General features: G+C 45.8%; 1 protein-coding gene across 7 annotated transcripts in view; it reads left to right on the top strand.

The window, feature by feature from the left end:
• Positions 1–16,339, top strand: part of Rab31 (RAB31, member RAS oncogene family) — a 167,563-nt gene that overhangs the window by 70,464 nt on the left and 80,760 nt on the right. Inside the window, exon 1 of one of the 7 annotated variants that reach the window (XM_051154447.1) lies at positions 12,333–12,442. The exons of 5 other annotated variants lie outside the window; for them this stretch is intronic. The gene's annotated coding sequence lies outside the window, so the exon portion shown is untranslated. Of the gene's footprint in view, positions 1–12,332; positions 12,443–16,339 lie in introns of those variants that run through there. One more of the 7 variants, XM_051154446.1, reaches the window with a different exon arrangement.

Here is a 16,339-nt window from a genome sequence, read left to right as displayed (position 1 = left end):
TAAGCCTGGTATTTCTAGAAATTGTTATTGCCCACCCGAATTGCTTAACATATAAATATAACTTCTGCATTTTGATGGGTGGTGATTCTTCTGGAATGGTCTCTGTCTGTTATAAAGTGAGGTTTCTGTGATAAGGGTGAGGACTACACTTACATGTGGTATAAGGGCAAATATTACGAATAGTGTTAGGGGACTGTGCCAGCAAAGTGGTGGCAGCAGGTTGAGTGGGACCAGCAAGTTGTTCTGAGGTGAAGGGTCCTCAGTAGGAGGTGGAGAGGATGAGAAGACAAGGTAGGAAAGTATGGCATCAGGAGGTCTTGCTCACGGCTCTGAAAACCAAGCTTCTGCCAGCGGTGGTGGCGCACGCCTTTAATCCCAGCACTTGGGAGACAGAGGTAAGTGGATCTCCGTGAGTTCAAGGCCAGCCTGGTCTACTTTGCGAGTTCCAGGACAGCCAGAACTGTTACACAGAGAAACCCTGTCTCAAAAAACAAACAAAAACAAACAAACAAACACCCCCCCCCAGCAAGCTTACTAAGAAGTACAGCATTTTCTATACTATTTCAGGGGTATAAACAGGACAAATTGGCAGAAATGATCATACAATGAGATGAAGTCAGCAGGAAGCTTATCAGTGTTGCACAAGGGGAACGCAGGTATCTCTAGAGCACACAAAGCACACAGCGACCTCGGCCTCAGGGACTGATAACTGTAGCCCCATACTGTGGGAAGATTTGGGTTCCTATCTGAAACGGAAGCTCCCTCAGGCCTCTGGCCCCAGGCCATTATCAGCTCTACCAAACCTGTTCCTTTTTGTTTCACCATGATGGCCATGGACTAACCTTTTGGTAATGTTAGCGAGGACCCAATTAAATGCTTCCATTACGAATTGACTTGGTTGTGGTGTCTTTTCACAGCAACAGAAAAGTAGCTAAGACAGCCTGTTTCTTTTGATTGGAGAATTGAGGGCGTTAACATTTAAAATTTTTATTGAAACATGTGTGTTAATTGCAGCCGTTGTGGTATTGATTTTGGGTGGTATTGTTTGTTGTTCTATATGGGGTAAATGTGGCATGTATTTCTTTCCACGGTCTCTTAGATTTGCTCATTTCTTTCTTCAGCCTGAAATATTGCTTTCTATAATTTTTTTTAGGTTTGGCTTGTTGGGTATACCCCTTTCTAGGCTATTTATATCACAGAGAGTTTTTCTTTCTCTTTAACTATAGTCGATAGTTTTTCTGGGTATATTAGTCTAGGTTGGCCAACAGATCTGTTTGTTTGTTTTGAGAGGTTTCTCTGTGTAGCCTTAGCTGCCCTGGAACTCACTTGTAAACCAGACTGGCCTTGAACTCACAGAGATGAATAGGTTTCTGCTGCCTCCCGAGTGCTGGGATTAATGCCTATGCCAGCACTGCTGGACAAGCCAGCAGATCTCTTAGGACTTGAAATGCACTGCTCCAAGCTCTTCTCCCCTCAGAGTTTCCACTGAAAAAGCAGCTGTTATTTTGATGGATTTTTCTGTTATATGCAAATTGTGTTTTTTCTCTTGCATTTTCTTCTTTTTCTTCTTCTCTTCTTCTTCTTCTTCTTCTTCTTCTTCTTCTTTTTTTCTTCTTCTTCTTCTTCTTCTTCTTCTTCTTTTCTTCTCTCCTCCTCCTCCGCCTCCTCCTCTTCTCTTTTTCTTCTTCTTCTTTTTTCTGAGACAGGGTTTCTCTGTGTAGCCTTGACTGTCCTAGACTCGCTTTGTAGACCAGGCTGGCCTCGAACTCACAGCGATCTGCCTGCCTCTGCCTCCCGAGTGCTGGGATTAAAGGCGAGTGCCACCATGCCTAGCTCTCTTTGAATTGGTTGATGAAGTTTTTTATTCTTCTTTTAATTCTGTGTTCTGGAATTCGTCTAAGTAATTCTCATTGGCAAATATTTCTATAGGACTGGTAGGTTTGGGTGGGGGAGGGTACTGGCTAGCTCTTTCTTGTTGTTCATATATTTCTGACTTCTGTTCTTTGTCTGATATGGACAGAGCAGGTTGGGAGAAAGCAGGTTGTGGTCTAGGTGGCTTAGAGGTTGAATAAGGCCAGGTGGCTGGAGGGGAGCGGTCTGGGCTGGTGTGTAGGATGTGTATTCTGGGCCAGACCTGGAGTGTGGAGGTAGATCTGTCTGGGTGGAGAGGTTGGATGTGTTGTGGGAGGGGCCTGGTGTAGAGATTGGTTGTGGTGTGGGCAGGTGTGGCCAGAGGAAGAGGGACCTGGGCTGGTTATGGGGGGTTCGGGAGGGTCAGGTAGACTCACTGCACCAGACTCTGGAGAAGGATGTGCTTGCAGATCTGTCCAGCTGGATGGAGAGATGAATGCTCAGCCTGCTTTCTCATGCAACCTAGAACCACCTGCCTGGGGACAGTACCGCCCACAGTGGGCTGGGCCCTTCCTCGTCAATCATTAAGAAGACATTTCCAGGGCTCAATCTGGTGGAAGCAGTTTCTCAGTTGAGATTCCCTTTTCCCAAATGACTCTAGTTTCACAATGACTGGAAACCAACCAGGATGTCTTCTAGTACACTGTTTAGTTTACTTAATGATCTTGTCTGTCCCTGAAAGCCTTCTGTTTCCTGTCTTTCTCTCAGTGGGAACATAATCCTTAGTTTTTATCTGATTCTTACACAGTGCCCATGCAATACTCATTTTATGGAAGTCCCCTTTAAAACCAAAATTCCAGTATTTTTAGGTAAAAGCATTTATTACTACTACTACTATTATTATTAGGTTTTTTGAGACAGAGTTTCTCTGTGTAATAGCCCTGGCTGTCCTGGACTCACTTTGTAGACCAGGCTAGCCTTGAACTTACAGAGATCCTCCTGCCTCTGCCTCCTGGATGCTGGAATTAAAGACATGCACTACCACCGCCTGGCATGGTGAAAGCATTTTAAAGAGTATTTAAAGAATTGTATAATTTCCTGTCCTGCAAATGCTAATCTCATTAAAATGTATTTTCTTCTGCTAGTTGAGAGCACAGCCTTTCATGAAGTGCAGGGCTTCTCTAAAGCTGCCAGTGAGCTGTGGACTCTGATTCACAAATCCAGGTAGCACATTTACAGAGAAATATGTGCTTACAGGGACTCCCTTTTCTTTACTCACCTGGGTTTCTTTGCATTCCATTGGCTGTTTTTGTTTGTTTGTTTTTGTTTTCGAGACAGGGTTTCTCTGTGTAGACCGCTTTCTCTATGGACTCACTTTGTAGATCAGGCTGGTCTCGAACTCACGTGATCCACCAGCCTCTGCCTCCTGAGTGCTGCGATTAAAGGTGTGTGCCACCACACCTGCCTTGCCCATTGGCTGTTTTTAACTTGCTAGTTTTTCTCTCCCTTTGGGTTGCCATAGAAACCTGTGTTTTCTTGCTCCCTTGCCTTGGCCACGAAACAGGTGCTTTTTTGAAGGATGGTCAGTCAGTTTCACAGGTAGCAGGGTTTGGCATGAGTGAGCAACAGCACTGCCGCCACCCACTGATGTCTCCTATGTGACATCCCGTCCTGAGTTCCCTGTACATAGTCACCACCCTTCTCCCTGCTCTGTGAGGTACCTGCACTTACCCTCAGTGACAAGCAAGGTTATTGAATTACAGAGGGGTTAAGTTTGCTGTCACAGCCACGTGGCTAATAAGGCACAAAGCTGCTGTCTGACTGAACAATCTGTGCCCTGTGTTTTCTTTCCTTTTACTTTTGTAACAGAAACCAGTTGAGCTGGGCATGGTGGCGCATGCCTTTAATCCCAGCACTTGGGAGGCAGGTGGATCGCTGTGAGTTCAAGGCCAGCCTGGTCTACAAAGCAAGTCCAGGATAGCCAAGGCTACACAGAGAAACCCTGTCTTGAAAAACCAAAAAAAAAAAAAAAAAAAAAAAAAGAAGAAGAAGAAAGAAAGAAAGAAACCAGGTTATTCCTGGGCCAGCCTCCCAGGAGTCAGTCACTATTCAAAGGTCTGGTGTCTTTTCTTTTGATGGAGTCTCAGGTCTGTCCAGCTTTTCAACTGTCTCTTAGCTTGTTGCCAGCTTTAATTGTGGTCGTGGCGGCATCACCTTATGGATGAGCTAAAGATAAATTCCCAACTGCTGCCTCCACTTATTCTGTTTCATTATTATTGTCCCCCTAGCACCCCATCTTTGTAGAAGTCTGCTGCTGCCCTCCTCTCTTTCAGAGTTTTAAACAAGCAATGTCTCTGGGGCAATACTGTAGTGATATTCTGACATAGGTTTCAGTGCTGGTAGAGGGTGAGTGGGTGTTAGTGAGTCACCGTTTGCTCAGCCGGGAGGGGCAGTGCCAGTCTCTGCCTGGCATGCACAGAATGCTAGGGATGCCCTACTTGGAGTCCAGCAACAATTCTCTCACATTTGTGGCACCAATTCACACACTCTGCAAGTGATTTTTGCCATGAGCACAGACATCCATTCCTTCCTGGTTGAAGAGCATGCTGGGCCTCGATGTACTGCTGGCATCTCGCTTCCTTCGTGCACCCGGAACCTGTGAGAGCAGCAAGTGTTCTCAGCCACCGAGCCAGCTCTCCAGCCCCTTGTTATTTATTTATTTATTTATTTTTGTTTTTTCCAAGACAGGGTTTCTCTGTGTAGCCTTGGCTGTTCTGGACTCCCTTTGTAGACCAGGCTGGCCTCGAACTCACAGAGATCCACCTGCCTCTGCCTCCCGAGTGCTGGGATTAAAGGCGTGCGCCACCACGGCCCCGCCAACCCTTGTTATTTTTTTTTTTAATTAATAAAACATTAAAGCCTGGTGGTAGTTGTGGCAGCAGTGGTGGCGCACGCCTGTAATCCCAGCATTTGGGAGGCAGAGGTAGGTGGATCGTTGTGAGTTTGAGGCCAGCCTGGCCTACAAAGTGAGTCCAGGACAGTCGCGGCTACATAGAGAAACCCTGTCTCGAAAAACCAAAACCAAACCAAACCAAAAAAACCAAACATTAAAAATGAAAGAAATTCTAAGAAAGATCAAATTTAGTAACATTATAAGAAAGCCAGGCCTGGTGTCATAGGTTTGTAATCCCTGTTCCTCAGGAGGATGAGGCAAGAGGTTAAAAAATTTCAAGGCTTTAAGGAGTTAAGGTGAGTTCAAAGACAACCAGGCAATTTAAGAAGACCCTTTTTTAAAATAAAGGGTAAACCTAGTGTGGCTTATTGTGCCTTTGGTCCTATCATTTAAGGACAGCTGAGGCAGAAGTCTCACCGTGAGACTCGGCTACAAAGTTAATTCCAGGCCAACCTGGACTGCGTCGTGAGACTGTCCCAAAAAAAAAAAAAAAAAAGTTGGGGAAACTTGGACTGGAGAGATGGCTCAGTGGTTAAGAGCATTTTCTGTTCTTACAGAGGACCTGGGTTCCATTCCCAGGATCCACATTAGGCAGCTCACAACCATCTGTCACTCCAGCCCCAAAATCTGACTCCCTGCTTTGGCCTCTTTGGGCACTTGTGTTACGGGAGCCCACCAGAGGTGACCACTCAGTTTATAGCCAACCGAAAGTCTTTACTCCAGCTGGATAGAACCACACTGAGGTATGCTGGATCCAAGCGTAACCCTAAGTGTTTAGAGCAACAGTTCTCAGCCTGTGGGTTGTGACTCCATTAAGACACTGGAAAATATCAGATGTTTATATGATTCATAACAGTAGCAAGATTACAGTTATGAAGTAGCAATGAAAACAATTTTATGGCTGGGGGTCACCATACTGTGAGGAACTGTAGCAAAGGGTTCCAGCATTACAGAAGGTTGAGGACCCCTGCTTTAGAGCAAGGAAATTTAAAGGTAAAACCCACATCCTAGTATCTTAGTCAGCAGCTGCAGGGGGAGGTTTTGCATGATCAAGCAGTTGAACAGAAGCCAAGAAAAACTTAGCTGGAGCATCTTGGCCTCGGCTTCCTAAAATAGAGTTGGATAATTTCCTATGGGATTTCCCACCAAGGAGATCAAATTCCAGTCAAACCTAAAATGACCTCAGCGAGAATACAAGGAACCTCTGCACTGTCTTGCCCTGCCACACCTGCACCACACACACATACCTGTACACAGACCTATACATACATAAAATAAAAATTTTAAAATCTTAAAAATAAGGCCAAACTTTATACCTACAGAAAAGTTGCAACAGTAACCCAGCTGTCCACTAAGCTAGAGTGCTCACAGGCAGCTAGGAATGCTTGGTTCTTAGGCGGCTCAGAGGCCTGGCGGAGCTAGAATGGGGCGGTCTCTCCTGCCCACCCTGCACAAAACCATTCACACAGGAACAGAAGGGGAAGCCTTCCCGTTTCCTTTTGAGCTTCATCCTGGGGAGGAAGCTTGACATCTCTCCAGTGGTCTCGTGCTGTGGGCCGTTGACATGGCTGTGTGAACAGTACACAGCCACTCAGGGCTCTCTGCTTCTGACAGGAAATGGTCTGGAAACTGTCCAGTGAAGATAGCCGTGGCAATAGAATCCTCCTTACCTTTTTTTTTTTTTTTTTTTTTTTTAAGTTTTTAAAGACAGGGTTTCTCTGTGTTGTATTGGCTGTCCTGGACTCGCTGTGTAGACCGAGCTGGCCTCGAACTCCCAGCGATCTGCCTGCCTCTGCCTCCCGAGTGCTGAGATTAAAGGTGTGTGCCACCACTTCCGGCTTCTTTCCTTTCTTACAGCCCTCTCTTTACCCATTCTAGACTCACTCAAAGCTGCAGCCTCTTTCTTTTGTCTCATTCTCCAGTTGCCTTGGGACCAGGGCACTCAGCTTTCATACTCTCAGGGTTCGGGGTAGTTGGGGTGGGTGGGGGGTGGTCAGAAGCCACAGCCACAGAGCAGGCTTGTGTTGGCGTTGGCTTCTTTGTTGCTTGTTGGTGAGCAGGGCATTACTCATCTCCCTTCTTTTATCAGAACTCAGCTTTGTCAAGATCTAGTTCACACACAGCACATTCCATGTGCTTAGAGTGTAGAGTTCAGTGGGTTCTGCACTTCAGGACTGTGCGACTGCTACTGCAGTTAAAAAAAAAAGGCAATGTTTTCATCCTTACCAAAAGAAGCTATGGGCGTATTAGACACGTCACTATCAATTTCCCTAGGCCTGGTTTTCCTCCTCCTCTTCTCTCCTCCCTCGCTGACCCCCTCCCCAACGCACACTTTATGGCTCTTGGGAGCCAACCAGTGATCTCACACATACTAAGTCCGTGTTTTTCCCTGAGATACCTGTGGGTTGTTTTTTTGTTTTTGTTTTTTTGGCTCGCTCTCTCCGCCTCTCTCTCCTCTCTCTCTCTCTCTCTCTCTCTCTCTCTCCTTCTCTCTGTGTGTGTGTGTGGGTGTGTGTGTGGGTTTCTTTTACTTAGTGCACAGTCCATTTTCATCCAAGGTTTACCCACACAGTAACACAAGTGTTTCTTTTGTTTTGTCCTGAATAACAAAACAGCCCATTGTACAGATATGTAAGTTGAGTATCCGTTATTTGCAATGTTTGCTATTGGGAGTGTTTCAGATTCTGAGCATTTGGATCTTTGGAATGCTTGCATAGATGTAGGGATGTATCTGGGATGGGGCCTGCGGTGGCTAAATCTCCATTGTCCTCACAGTGTTTGTAGCAGCCTAGGAGACACACCTCTGTGGGCATCTGTGAGGGAGCTTCTGCAGAGGTGGGAAGACCTGCCCTGATGGATGGCAGTATTCCAGCGTCTGGGGTCTGCTGGTGGCACATGCTGCCTTTACTCCCAGCACTCAGCAGGCAAAGACAGGTGGCAGATCCCTGTGGCTCAAGGCCAGTCTAGTCTGCATACGAAGCTCCAAGCCAGCCAAGGCCACATACCAGCATCCGTCTCCTTTTGCTTTTAACTGTAATGTGGCTAGCTGTCTCAGTTTCTGTCATCCTGTTTTGCCAGCTAAGATGGAGTGTACCCACAAACCACAAGTGAGTTGCAGGTGTTATCATGTCTGTGAGTCCTATAAGGATAACACACAACCCATTCATAAGCATGAAGTCTCTGTGTGCTTTATACCCACGTCATACAGACAACCCGAAGACGATGCCACAAAGTAGCCATTTTTACTAGATTTCCACCTTGGGAAACACCATGTTGGCATTCCATCTTCAATTATTGGAATATTTTGGGTTTTCAGAGCCTATATGTGGACTCTTTTTCTGTTTATTGACTTACAGACATTTGGGTTGTTTCCACTTTGGTCTATTATGGGTAATGGTGCTGTGAACGTCTGTGAACAAGCTTCTGTGTGGGCGTATGCTACTTTAGCCTTGTGGGTAAATATCTAAGTGTCGACTGAGCAGGTTATGTGGTAACTGTATTTAACACCCAGAAGTAGCAGCAAGCTGGTTTTCCAAAGCGGCTATGCCATTTTAGCTTCCCACCAGCAATGTTCGGGGTTGTAGCTGCTCCACATTGCTACCAGCCAGTGCCACCAAGATGCACACTATGTTTTTTTTTTTTTTTTTTCAAGACAAAGTTTCTCTGTGTATCCTTGGCTGTCCTGGACTCACTTTGTAGACCAGGCTGGCCTCAAACTCACAGCGATCCGCCTGCCTCTGCCTCTCGAGTGCTGGGATTAAAGGCGTGCGCCACTACGCCCAGCCACACAGCTATGTTTTCTTCCAGGACTTTCATAATTTTAGTGTGTACATGTGTCTAAGATAAGCTAAATTAACTGGTGAGCATCTTGTGTGGAAGGGATCCAGCTCTACTTCATGCACCTGCCTATCCTGTGTCCCAGGCGGGGCTTACTGGAAAGATGACTCTTTGTCCAGTTAGCTGCTGGGCGCCTCCACTGCAGAGCAGCTGGATGTGAGAGGCTCTGAGTTAAGTTCCTTTGACCTAGATTCTCATCCTCACAGCAACACCACCCTGACCTCGGGACTACAGCTTTGCACTAGGGTTTGAAAGATGAAGTGTGAGTTCTCTAATTTTGTTCTTTTCTGAGCTTCTTTAGGCTAATATGAGCCCCTTGCTGATTTTCCACTTAAAATCCACCTTCACAAAATCAGCTTTCATGAAGAATTCAGCCAACTTTTTTTTATTTTTTATTTTTTGTTTCTTTCGAGACAGGGTTTCTCTGTGTATCCTTGGCTGTCCTGGATTCGCTTTGTAGACCAGGCTGGCCTTGAACTCACAGAGAATCATCTGCCTCTGCCTCCTGAGTGCTGGCATGCCTGGCACTTAATTTTTTCTTAATGTTTATTTATTATGTATACAGTGTTGTGTCTGCATGTACATCTGCAGACCAGAAGAGGACGTCAGATCTCATTATAGATGGCTACAAGCCACCATGTGGTTGCTGGGAATTGAACTTAGGACCTTTGGAAGAGCAGCCAGTGCTCTTAACCTCTGAATCATCTTTCCAGCCCCTTAAACTTAATTTGTAAAACTATATTTTTTTGCCAGCTGGGCGTGGTGGCACATCTCTTTAATCTCAGCACTCAGGAGGCAGAAGCAGGCAGATTGCTGTGAGTCCGAGGCCAGCCTGGTCTATGAAGTGAGTCCAGGACAGCCAAGGCTACACAGAGAAACCCTGTCTCAAAAAATCAAAACAAACAAACAAACAAACAAAAAATAACAAAAAACCCTCAAAACTTTATTTTTATTTATCTTGTTTTCTTGATTGGGTGTATATGTGTGTATCTCAGGTAGGCACCTCTACCCACTGAATCATCTTGCTGGCTCATTGCTTTTTTTATTTTATTTAGTGTAGAAAATAATGGATTTTATATATGTATATCTTTGTGATTTGCTTATGTTCATGCAATCATTACTCTTTTTGACCTGCTGGTATCCTTTCCCCCAAATTGTGTTTTCTCTGCTTTCATGTCATAAGTACATATGTATGTATGTATGTATGTGTGTATGTGTGTGTATGTGTGTGTGTGTACGTGTGTGTACGTGTGTGTGTGATTATATATAGATTCTGCATATGGAAGAAAACATTGACTATTTGTCTGTCTCCTCCCATTATCCTCTCTTGATGCCCCCTTCTCCACTTTTCCCCTCTTTTAGATCCTTTAGAGGATTTTTCCCTTTTACTTTCTTTCTTTTTTTTTTTTAAGATTTATTTATTTATTACATACACAGTGTTCTGCTTGCCTGTACACCTGCTCACCAGAAGAGGACAACAGATCTCATTATAGAGGCTTGTGAGCCAACATATGGTTGCTGGGAATTGAACTCAGGACCTCTGGAAGAGTAGCCGGTGCTCTTAACCACTGAGCCATCTCTCCAGCCCCCTCCCTTTTACTTTCATATCTACCTGTCTCTCTGTCTATCATCTATTGCCACACATAATTACATATGCATATAAATTAATATTTAAAATTTCACATATGAGAGGAACATGGCATTTGTCTGAATCTGGGTTGTTTCACTTAGCATGATGACCTTCAGTTCCATCTCTCTCCTTGACGATGATGTCATTTCATTCTTAGCATGAAGATCTTCAGTTCCATCTCTCTCCTTGACGATGATGTCATTTCATTCTTAGCATGAAGATCTTCAGTTCCATCTCTCTCCTTGACGATGATGTCATTTCATTCTTAGCATGATGACCTTCAGTTCCATCTCTCTCCTTGACGATGATGTCATTTCATTCTTAGCATGAAGATCTTCAGTTCCATTGCTCTCCTTGATGATGACGTCATTTCATTCTTCTTTATGAGAAAGGCAGAAACAAATGATATTCAAACCAACTGGGAAACATACATATATGAAAGTATTGCCTGGTACTTGGTTGCTGTTTTGCTTTCTTGGCTTCTAGCATCACAACTGAAAGGCCATAGTTCTGGTAAATTGGCTTTTGTTTGTGAGTTGGAATTTTTAAAAATCATGCGCCTTTTAATACTGTTTCTTTTTCCTGCAGCCTTAGCTTTTAATTAAATTTATTTATTTATTTATTGGTTTTTTGAGACAGGGTTTCTCTGTTACACAGAACCCTGGCTGTCCTGGACTCACTTTGTAGACCAGGCTGGCCTTGAACTCACAGCAATCCACCTGCCTCTGCCTCCCAAATGCTGGGATTATAGGCATGCTCCACCATGCCCAGCTACCCTTAGTCTTTTAACTATAATGTGCCACAGAAACTTCCTCTCTGGTTCCGTCCGTTTGACATTCTAACTGCTCCCTGCACTTGAATAGATTCTCCCCCAGATTTGGGGGATTCTGCTATGATTTCATGGTTGAGTTTTCTATACTTTTATTTTACTTTATATTACTTAATTGCACTCTCTTTTTGAAGCAAATTTAGGAAAAGGTTTTATTATAGATTTAAGTATGGACGTTAAGTGAGGACAGAGAGCTGGTCGTGGTGGCTCACATCTTTAATCCTAGCACTTGGGAGGCAGAGGCAGGTGGGTCACTGTGAGTTTGAGGACAGTGAAAGCTACACAGGAAACCCTGTCTTGAAAAAACAATAAATAAACAAACAAATAAATAAATAAATAAATAAACAAACAAATAAATAAATAAATGAGAGAGAGCAAGAGAGCCGGGGGGTGGGGGGGGTGGGAGGGGCAGATGCCCAGGAATGGACGTGGCCTCCCCCATCTCTGCCTTGACATCTCAGTGCAGTATTTTCGCAACCTTGTCTGTCTCTGATATTCCCTGTTTGATCTGGTGTGCTGTGTATTGGTTTCCACTGGTTAACCTTTTCATTTCTAACATATTTGTGTGTATGTTTTGTTTTTTTTCTCTCCCAAGACCTCAAGGGTTTTTTGTTGTTGAATTTCTCACCTGGGTTACTGACTTTCTTAGCTATGTTCATGAATTTTAACGCAGATCTTGCATTGATTTTCTAATCCATCAGTCTCTTTGCACTCTTGTTGAAGTCATTGATTGGTAAGTTTTGGAATTCTTGGACATTTCGTCCATTTCAGGATTTTTATATACGATACAGAATTGCTAGGATATTGGGGGGAGTAGTTGTTGCCTTACCTTGATTTTGTTGTTGTTTCTTATGGTTTTATGTTACGGTTTGTGTAGCTGCGTGCTACTGGGAGTGTTTCTTTCCGTTTTATCTTGGGATCATCTTAGGTCATCTCCCTGAGAACACAATTCCAACTCCGCTAAGAATGGGCAAGCAAACTGGCGTCCTGGCAACAAACAAGGCGTGAGCTGCGAGGCAAGTCTGTTAACGCCGCCGCTGCGTAGGAGCGACAACCACGGGGTGACAGAAAGCTTGAGCAGCTTTGAATGTGTGTTTATGCTGGTGCCTTGACTGGACAGGTCAGATGTCTGAGAGAGCTGGCTCCTTTTGGGGGGCTTCTCTTTCTCTGTGTACCAGGAGCCTCTGCTGGTCACACTTAAGCTTTGCAGCGTGTTTGTTAGGCAGATCCAGTCAGGCTTCTGAGACTTCCGGTTGGTGCACCTGGGCAGGCCGCTGTCCCAGCCTAAGGGGGCGTATCCCAAGAGTGTTGTGGAATCCCAAAAGCAAGCAAAGCCACTGAAGTCGGTGCTGCCAAGACCCTTCTCAGTGCTCCCCTTCTCTCCCCTCCCTCCCCCCCCCCCCCCCCCCACCCCCCCCCCCATCCCGCCACCTCGCAGCTTCACTCAATCTGTAAGAAAGGCTGGGCTGTGCAAGTCAAATACTGTGTTGGAACTTTAGAGTTCTCAGGCCACCGGTAGTGAGCCCCCCAAACCGATAGCTGCCTCCAGAGGCTGGACTACCAGCTGATAAAAAGCTTAGGGCTGTCGCACTCCGCAGTTATCCTCAGGTGAAAGAGTCTGGCCGGAGCAACCAAGGGTAGGGCTTGGCTGCATACCACGGTGCCCTTCACTGCTTACGCTAATCCAGATACCTGCATCCGGCCTTCCTCCCTGTCTCCTAACCAGGCGCTGTGGCGGATCGTCGGTCTCTACACCCTGTGACGGTTCTTCTCTTTTCAGGCAGCCCTCAGGCACGAAGAGTAGCTAGTTTGCTTTCTGTAGCTGTGATAAACACTGTGACTTAGGAGAGGAATGAGCGCATGCGCCTTACCTTTCCGGTACACTCATTACTGAGAGAACGGTACTGAGGGACTCAAGCAGGAGTAACTTAGTGCCTTGGTATTGGGCTCACGCTCAGCCAGCTTTGCTTATGTAGCCCAAACCCGCCTGCCTAGGGACGGTGCTACCCATAGTGGGCTGAGCCATCCCGCATCGATCATTGGTCGATTTGAGCATCCCTCAGCTAAAGTTCCTGTTTCCTATGTGACTCTAGGTGGTGTCAAGTTGACAACAAAGCCCAAGTCTCACAGAACTCCTCTCAAATGCTGACCTGTCACCCAGGAGTTACTGTCTTACTAGATTCTCAACTGGATTCAACACCCAGAGCTTGTTTGTTTAAAGGACTGACAGGCTCCTTTCGGATGAGGCTTCTGTCTATCTGCCCTTTCTGGGAAGTCCAAGCATTTGACTTACATACACAGGAAACTTTCAATGGTGACATAAGACACCTGTCTTGGTAGGAGAGTTGAGGTAAGGAGTAGGTTGGCATCTATGTGTGCATCCATGACACACGTGTGTACATTTATGACCCCTGTATGTGCATCTTTTACACCTGTGTGTGCATCTGTGACCCCTGTGTGTGCACCTGTGGCCTCTATGTGTGCATCTGTGTCCCTGTATGTGCATCCGTGCCCCTTGTATGTGCATCTGTGCCCCCTATGTGTGCATCTGTAACACTTGTGTATACCTGTGTGACTGGAAGCTCTTTGAAGGCCTCTACCTCCCTTCTTTACTGTGAGCAGTTCTGGCTCGTGTTGCCTGCTCTCCCACTCTGCCAGGGCATTTCCTGAACTCGGGTTCCATACTCAGGGCAGAAGGAGCAGAAAGGAGAGCACAGAAGGGAAAGAACAACCCACCTTTTATGGTATTGGTTGCCCACACTGTGCATTTTCTATATGCACTGAGTGTCAGCTGCATCTGGTGACACAGGGAGTTGATGCAGGGTGATGGTAGAGCCAGAATTTTAGGGCAAAACCCCTGGCTTGGGCATCCCCACAGGTGAGGCTCACCTACCTATCTTGATATGCCCTCAAAAATCCAGTCAGTGAAAAGCAGAGGCAAGGTGGGCATGGTGGCACATGGCTGAGTGCCTAGCTGTCGGGTTTGGCAGCCTAGGCTGCACAGTGAGACCTTGTCCCAGTAAACCAAACAAGGAAGTAAAGGAGAGTGGGAACGAGTGAGGGAGAGAGGGAGGGAATGTGAAAACTGAAGATTGCATCAACGTGGCTATGTAATGCCTAACGGTTAAAAGAGTACAGTAAGGGTCTGCAGCTGGAACAATTGGGGCAGGAGGCATAGGGGATGAAGTGGCCCTGCCAGTCCTTGTCCCAGCTCCAGCTCTACAAGATGCCCATGTTAAAGTTATTTTTATATAACTGTGTTTGTTTCTCTATTTCTTTAACCTGGCTATCACACAAATAATTGATTGAGACTCTGTTATATTAGTTAAACAAGCTTCACAGCACAAGAACTGAGCAGTTATTACTCAATTCTTAACCCTCTAAGCTAATTTGGCTTTTTCCCAGCGTACATCCCTTGCACGTTGTAGCTTTCCTGTTGCAACTCCTCTCTCCTGGTGTCTCCTGGACCCCCTACTTCCTCTCCTAGCTCCTCCTCCCCTCACTGGCAGGAAGTCCGGCCCTAGTCAGCAATTGGCTGTAAGCAGCTTTATTGGCGTATTAGGGGATAGTTGGGGGAGCAGAATTTATATAACAGTGGGGCAGGAGATTCTCAGAACAAGGCTTGCAACCAGATGTGGGGGCTACGGAAGTCAGCAGTTGATTTACACAGTAACCCTACCCCTACACACCCAGGAGTCTTTTCTTTATCACTGTCTTTGAAGAGCTCTGCATTGGGCTACAGAGTGGCTGCACGTTGGGGGTAACTGCCCTGTCTGGTCTTCTCAGAACAAGGCTACTGCAAGGTTGAAACACTGTTGTGTTTGTGCCATCAGCCTTGAAAATGGACATAGTTTATCAGACAGGCAGTCAAGACACTCCTTACTGATAAGGATGCCTGATGCGTCCTGTGAACTGGAACTTCTGGAAGGAATTGTGCTGCTGAGACTGGCGGACTGATCAGGATTCCCATTCTGTGGGGAGGTTGGAATGTTGCAGATCCAGAGGCCAGTTGCCTTATCTTGGGCTCTCAGAAGAGCCATTCCTTGCCCAGCTCTGTGTTGGAACTAACAACTTAAGGCTATTAGATTAGAAAACCTTTTGGACCCTAATGACTTAGCAGACCTCTACTTTCCAGCAACCCCAAAGCTCAGATAATACCTTGGGCCTATTGATAAAGCTTCATCTGGTACCTGGCTCTCTGATGTACCCACTAATGTATTTTAAACTTGTCTTGATTTATGACTTTGTTCTGTAAAACTATAAAAACTAAACAAAACTGCCTCCGCATTGGAGCATGGAATTTGGAGTGATCCAAGTATCTTTCTGCTCAGAGGAGGCACAGAGTAATATTTTGGAGCCTTTTGGTTTTTCTTTTCGAGACAGTCTCTTACTTTGTAGCTCTGGCTGGCCTGGAACTCACTATGTAGTCCTTTTGCCTCCTGGATGTAAAGGTATGCACTACCAGGATGAGCAAAATGCATGTTCTTGTTGTAATATATCTCATTTTAAGATTGTTCTACTTGGGGCTGGAGAGATGGCTCAGAGGTTAAGGGCACCGACTGCTTCTCCAGAGGTCCTGAGTTCAATTCCCAGCAACTACATGGTGACTCACAACCATCTATATAATGTGATCTGATGCCCTCTTCTGGCCTGCAGGAGTACATGCAGGCAGAGCACTGTATACATGATAATAAATAAATAGTAAATCTTTAAAAAAAAAAAAAAAGATTGTTCTATTTCATGTGTATGAATGCTTTGCCTGCGTATATGTGCACCAAGAGTGGGCCTGGTGCGCGAAGAGCTCAGGAGAGAGTGTCGGAATGCCTGGAACTGTAGTTATAAGCAACTGTGAGCTGCCATGTAGGTGCTGGGAACCAAACCCTGATCCTCTGGAAGAGTAGCTGGGGCGCTAATGTGACGAGTGACGAGCCATCTGTCAAGCTCCAAGACTAGTGTTTATAAGAGGCCGCATAGGTGGTGGAGTGCTTGCTCTTAGCAGCATCTGGCCCCAGGTTCAATTCTCAAAACTGATGATGATGAGGAGGAGGAGGAGGATGACGACGACGACGATGATGATAACAGAAAGATGGCACAAAGAACTAGAATCTTCAGCCAAGGGTGGTGGCCCATGTCTTTAATCCCAGCACTTGGGAGGCAGAGGTAGAGGCAGGGGGATCGCTGTGAGTTCAAGGACAGCCTGGTCTACAATGCAAGTCCAGAACAGCCAGGGCTACACAGA

The sequence above is a fragment of the Acomys russatus genome, chromosome 12 (assembly GCF_903995435.1).
Source record: "Acomys russatus chromosome 12, mAcoRus1.1, whole genome shotgun sequence".
NCBI classification, from domain to species: domain Eukaryota; kingdom Metazoa; phylum Chordata; class Mammalia; order Rodentia; family Muridae; genus Acomys; species Acomys russatus.
This window is presented reverse-complemented; position numbering and strand designations above follow the sequence as displayed.